The sequence below is a fragment of the Alligator sinensis genome, unplaced genomic scaffold (assembly GCF_000455745.1).
Source record: "Alligator sinensis unplaced genomic scaffold, ASM45574v1 scaffold23_2, whole genome shotgun sequence".
NCBI lineage: Eukaryota > Metazoa > Chordata > Crocodylia > Alligatoridae > Alligator > Alligator sinensis.
Genome location: NW_005842700.1, coordinates 540,632 through 546,749, shown reverse-complemented (window position 1 = coordinate 546,749; position 6,118 = coordinate 540,632). Strand labels below are relative to the sequence as shown.

General features: G+C 49.4%; 1 protein-coding gene across 1 annotated transcript in view; it reads left to right on the top strand.

Moving 5' to 3' along the window:
- Positions 1–700: 700 nt before the first annotated feature.
- The window catches only part of SMOX (spermine oxidase), a 111,292-nt gene continuing 105,874 nt past the window's right edge, over positions 701–6,118 (top strand). The window contains exon 1 of the mRNA XM_025216030.1: positions 701–719. The gene's annotated coding sequence lies outside the window, so the exon portion shown is untranslated. The remainder of the gene's footprint in view (positions 720–6,118) is intronic.

The window sequence follows — 6,118 nt, the reverse complement described above, 5'->3', positions numbered from 1 at the left end:
GCCTGAATGACCGGGTACCCAGTTAGAGCTGGATCAGTTGGAAGCAGCCCTCCACACACATCTGTAGCATATCTCGACCCCATACACATGGAGACCTAGACAGACCCTTTAACACTTAGCCCTTTAACACTGCACCCCAGATCCCTCTTGCTCACAGGCACTGGAAATCCCTGTGGCAACTACAGCACTTGTTTTTATGGGATGGTCCTCTCAGCACGCTGCCCTGCAATGCAGTTTAACAGCTGATAATAAGGGGAAGAAGTCATCAGGGTGCAAGCCTGGAGCATAACCGGACAGCAGCATTTCTGGACATTGTCACCCAAGCTGTACTGTCGGAGTGCTGACCAAAGGGTTGTAATCTGGTGTGGCTGTGAGAACAACCCCGCGAGCAAACCCCCAAAGCTGATGCAGCCTGGAAAGTGATTGCTTACTTTCCTCTACAACATTTTACCATGGACTGGCTAGACCAGCTCTGCCTTATGCCTTTTCAGCTCTCATACCACCCCTTCCAAGCACTCGCCCCTAGCCAAGCTGGTTGTGCAGAGGAAAGGGAAGCTGAGAAAAAACCTGGTGTTTTGGTGTATAGAAGGTGCAGGAAAGCTCCCGTCTCTCATGGGCAGAGTGAAGGCGATGATGTGTGCTCTGTGATTTCTAGGACTTGCAACAGTGATCGGAGGCCTGTGGTTCTCGATGGAGGAGTAGATGGCACATACTACCAGGTGGCTTGTTTTTGTCTCTGTCTTGTGCGCTTGTGTCTAGTATGATTGTGTGTTGTGACCTTAGCTGTTTCACACGGCATTTCGTGGGAGGGTGGGTGCTAGCGACTAGGCTGCAGTCTGAAAATATTACAGAGGAGCGGCGTGATTTGCCAAGGTCGCCTTGTAGTTCCTTTCTGATTTGCATGGTGGTTACTCCAGATTTATGCTGCTGACACTGCGCACAGAATTTGGCACCGAGTCCTGGAAAAGACCGAAACCACATAAAGCGTTACAGGCAGCAGCTGGGAGGACAAAGGGATAAATTACAGCAAAACACCTCCCTAGAGAAAAGACATGTGCGTGCACGTGTGGGCGTGTGTGTAGCACATAACAATTCGTATATACTGGGTCATTGTTGGAGGAGAGATTAGGCTGCTGTCGTCCCGACTGTCTCTCGGCATTGGCAGGCTAGGTAACCTGGGCCACAGTCAAGGATGGGAAACGTTGCTAAGCAACACATGCTTCCACTCCAGTGTCTGCAGTGACAGATCAAAGGATGCCGAACAGGGAGCTCGCTCGGCAAAGAGGAGAGAAATACCAGGAGAGGGATGGTGGGGGAGAGATTAAGAGGTAGCTGGAGTTGGGGTGTTAAGTGACGGCAGGAGAAAACCTGTAGGAGGGAGCCTGAGCAAAAAGGCACCAAAAACTTTGTTGGCACCAGCCTTTTCGGGGAAATCTCCCTCTGTGGCTCAGTACTGGGCTAACACCATTGGGGGATCCATGGTGGGGGTGACGGCATGGACAGGGTGGGGGATCCAACACCATCGGGGGATCCATGGTGGGGGTGATGGCATGGACAGGGGGGGGGATCCAACCCCACCCGGGGCTCCATGGTGGGCAACACCATCGGGGGATCCATGGTGGGGGTGATGGCATGGACAGGGTGGGGGATCCAACACCATCGGGGGATCCATGGTAGGGGTGATGGCATGGACAGGGTGGGGGATCCAACACCATCGGGGGATCCATGGTAGGGGGGATGGCATGGACAGGGTGGGGGATCCAACCCCACCAGGGGATCCATGGTGGGGTGATGGCATGGACAGGGTGGGGGATCCAACACCATCGGGGGATCCTTGGTGGGGTGATGGCATGGACAGGGTGGGGGGATCCAACACCATCGGGGGATCCTTGGTGGGGGTGACATGGACAGGGTGGGGGATCCAGGAGTAGGAGTTCTCCTACTCCTGTGGCTCCCTCTCCTGCACACAGCAGCTGTTCCAACTCTTTCATAGGGCACCTTAATATAGACATTGTTTGGCAGACTGGCACAGAGGCAGTGCAATCACACAGGCCCCAAGCCAAGCAGGGACCCTTTGAATTATGCTGTCTTAGGTTTCCCGAGGCCAGGTATAATGTGGGAGCCTGCAAGAGGATCTCGGCATGGAGCCCCGCTGGGGCCCGCGGCTGCAGGTCAATCCTGCCGCTCCCTCTAGGTAACAAAGTTTTGCTCATGTAAAATGCAATAGTATCTACAGCAGATGGGTTGCTGGTTATTTGGGGATAGCTACCACGTCAGACACTCTTATCTCAGCACACACCTTGGTGATGGGGGACAAGTAAGCACCTGTTTGTATTGAGCAAGCATTACTCCCAAGATTATTGTGGACACACAAAGCATACAGCAGTGCATCGTACACTGGTGTAATTATATTACTGTTTTTTCCTAGGGTAACTCTACAGCGGCCGCGTCTACATGACATGCTGACTGTGCAGTTGTTATTGCGCAGTCGTTCGGTACTTGCATACACAAGTATTCAGTGACTGCACAGTAACAGTCATTATGGTGCAGTAGCGTCCCCAAATGGCTTTTTGGTGATGCTGACTGCTCAGTAGCACGTTACTACTGCGTAGTAGCGTCGCATCATGCTTTGTGCCACACGATGTTACTGCGCAGTAGCATCGCATCATGCTTTGTGCCACACGTTACTACTGCGCAGTAGCATCGCATCATGCTTTGTGCCACACGATGCTACTGCGCAGTAGTAATGAGCTACTGCGCAATCAGCATCTTGTGTAGACGTGACCACTGAATTCTAGTAAATTATACCAGAGTAGGGCTGTACATTGTAATTCCACTAGCATAAAGGCAAGTTATCCCAGTGTTAAAGACAGTGTGCGCTCAAACCCTGAGAAAAGGCCCGATTTTCAGAGATGCTCCTGGTGAAGCTGGTGTGAATTACAGGTGTTCAGAAACTCTGAAAATCAGATCATATATGTAGGTCTCTACATATGGGTTTCGTTGTCTCCCATGTTTGAGACCTACATGAATAGCTAGGTTTTTTCTACCTTTATGTCCTTTCAAAGTGACTGAGAAAAGGTAACACTGAATGATCCCCCCTCCTGATTGTGCTTGTTCCATCCCTCCACTGCTGTCATACTTTTTATGCTGAGCATTGACTCTCTCTCATTTCCCTGCTATCCAGAAGCAGGCTCAGAGCTTGTTTGTTTAAAGAATGACTGACAACGAGGATGGCATGGTGGTAAGGACTGAATGAAGAAGTGGGTTTTAGACTCATTGCTGAAGGCTGCAAGGTTAATGCTAGTTCTTACTTTGCTAAGATCCATTGTGCAGACTACAGCGGTTGGGGATTACAAGCTTAGCATTCAATAGCATCTTTTTCTGCAGATATAGTGAAATCGTCTTGGCAGACATTTACCTTGCGTGGTAGCACTTCAGTTTTGAATTTGGAGACACGCCACTGATTCCAGATAGTTCGGCATGCAAGGAATTAATTGAAAATTCCTTCCCCTCCTTCATTTCCCGTTCCCAATGGCCAGCGGTAAAGTGATGACTAGTGTCCCAGAGACATGGACTTGCAAATTATGAAACTCCTGCAAAACAAAGAGCAGGAGGACTTGACCTGATGGAAGCATGCATGCCATTGCAGCAGCGTCGTTCATTGGGATATCTCATAAAGAAGACCTGGGTACATGACGTAGAGTTAGGCCTAGGTTGGAAGGCTAAGCCCAAGATGCTAGTTTTTCTGCTGGATTTGGGGAATTTGGGCTCCTTGCTCTATTACCAACCTCAAAAGAAAACGCAACATCTCTCTTTCAGTTAGCAGAGAGGCAGTTAGCTTTGCTAGTCTGAAGGCAGGCAGACGGTCAGGCAGGGTGGCCCCTGTGTTAGAGGAGGCTAGGTGAGCTGGATTTTAGCCTGCAGATCCACTTTGTGGGGCTCGGTGTGGGCAGGCTTTACTGTACATAGTTTTCTAAGTAGGACATCGATATACCCATTTCTTCCCAGGGGCAGATGGTGGTCTGAGCCTGGCAGCAGGACCCAGAGACTGCCCCCAGGATTGATTTCCCATGATGTGAAGTTTCATTGTATTGGGTGACTGTTGTCCCCAGGTTAGGACTATTGTTTTATAGCTGTTTGTTGTAAGTGTGGCTGACAGCCTTGGGGGAGAGGTGGTGGGGGGAGAGGTAGGGAAGGTCCCAAGGAAGTCAGCAAGAAGGAATGATCCCAGGGCAAACAGAGTCAAGTCCAAATGAGGAGAGAGGGAACTGGAGTGGCACAGTAAAAGCTGTTTGTTTTGAAGCAGGGGCTGCTGTGCTGTTTGGGATGTCATCGCTCTGATAACAGTCCTCTTTTAAAGAAGAAAACACCCCTGCACTCCTTTCCAGGAGCTGACCAGAAAAGAAGGAGCTCCCAGGCTAAGTACAGACAGTCAAAAAGCCTGAGGCTGAATCAGTGCAGTCTTTGCAGGTTACTCGAAGCTGTGCAGAATGAACTGATAAGCAGGTGAACACACATTCACTTTTGATTCAGGAGATGCAGCCACATGCCGGCAGTGGCTCAGGCCAGAAGCCAGGGGGTGCTAGAGCATGCCTCCTTGCTCAGCTGGAGCAGACAGCTTGGGCCAAGCACGGTCTGCCCACCTTGCAAGGATGGGCGGTGGAGGGAGCTTGCGGGGGAGGTGTAAAGCATCTTGGGATGCTGGGGGAATACCGAGTTTATTTGAATCTGAAGGGGATCTGACAGAAGTTCAGTAAACCGGTTTAATCTAAATCAGTTAAGTCTGATCATACATCCATCCAGGTTTATCTAAACCAGTTTCAGTCATTTTGAAAGTGGTTTATGTGCACTAAACTTCTGTTGTGTTATAGATCTGAACTGGTTTCCAATCAGTTTATGCATAACTTCTGTCCCTAGCCCCCGAGGTGGGTGTGTTATGGATCACTGAGGAAGGGACCAAGAAGAGTCAGGATCTCAAAGCCAGAGGCTTGCCCCTTGTGAAGCCATGCTGGGGATGACTGCACACGGATCTTCTCAGGAGAGGGAGACCAAATAAGGCTGCTTCTGGGGAAGTCCCAAGGAAGAGCTTCCCCTTTCCCCTCTGAAGGTTGATCCTTCATTTCTTATGACAGTACCCTAGGGACTAACTAGTTCAGAGGGGCATGAGCTTGTGTAGGCAACCACCTAATTCATCAGATGTTATGAGCAGGAAATGATGCTTCTTTGAATTGCAAGCCAGGGGAAGCATCTCCCTTTCTTTGTGCAAGGAGGGTTTGGGAATGTCACTCCTCTAACTGCGAATTCATAAGCTCTGCAGCAATGGAATAAGAGAGTTCGGGGCCTGAGTTTGGGTGTTGACACGCATTGAAATCTTAACAGTACATGCATGGGTCTGGCTTGCTTGAACTTTAGATTGTATGGGATTTCTAAATAAGGGAGGGTCTTGCTGTTAAAACAGGATGGCAACCTGACTTCCTGTGTGACTTTTGGAAAGCGACTTAACCTCTGTGCCTCAGTTTCCCCACCTGTAAGATGGACATAACTTGTTGACATCATACCCTGTAAGCGTAGTTCAGCAACACTTGCACAGTGCTTTAAAAATCCTCAGATAGCCAATGTTTTGGGAACGCTGAGGTTTTTAATTCAACCCACAAGCAAAAAACCCTCCATTCACCTTATAGTGAGAGCTGCAGACCATAGAATTTCTAGATATTTTAGTAGGGTTGGGATGGTATTGTAGTCCTAAGGGCTCATGAAGTGTATAAGAGGCTAGGATTTTTTGTGCTCTCTTGTATTGGAGCAACTGTATAAGTTGGGAGAGTTGCCGGACAAGTTTTCAGGCCTCAAGTGCTCTTCCTCAGGGAGATACTTGACAATTTGTCACACAGAGTCACGAGGACAAAAATAACTTCAACTTATTATCCTGCACCTGTATGCCAAAGGTTGCAAAACCTAATCCATGAGCACTGCTGTGTATCGGGGTTGGAACAAATCCATAAAAAGTCATCGTTAATGAGTGGGACCATCACTTCTCCCAGTCTTCGAGGAGCCTCTGGATTTGCATCCACAGCTACAATCATGGACTCCAGGGGCTGGAAGGGACCTCCAGGGTCGTCGT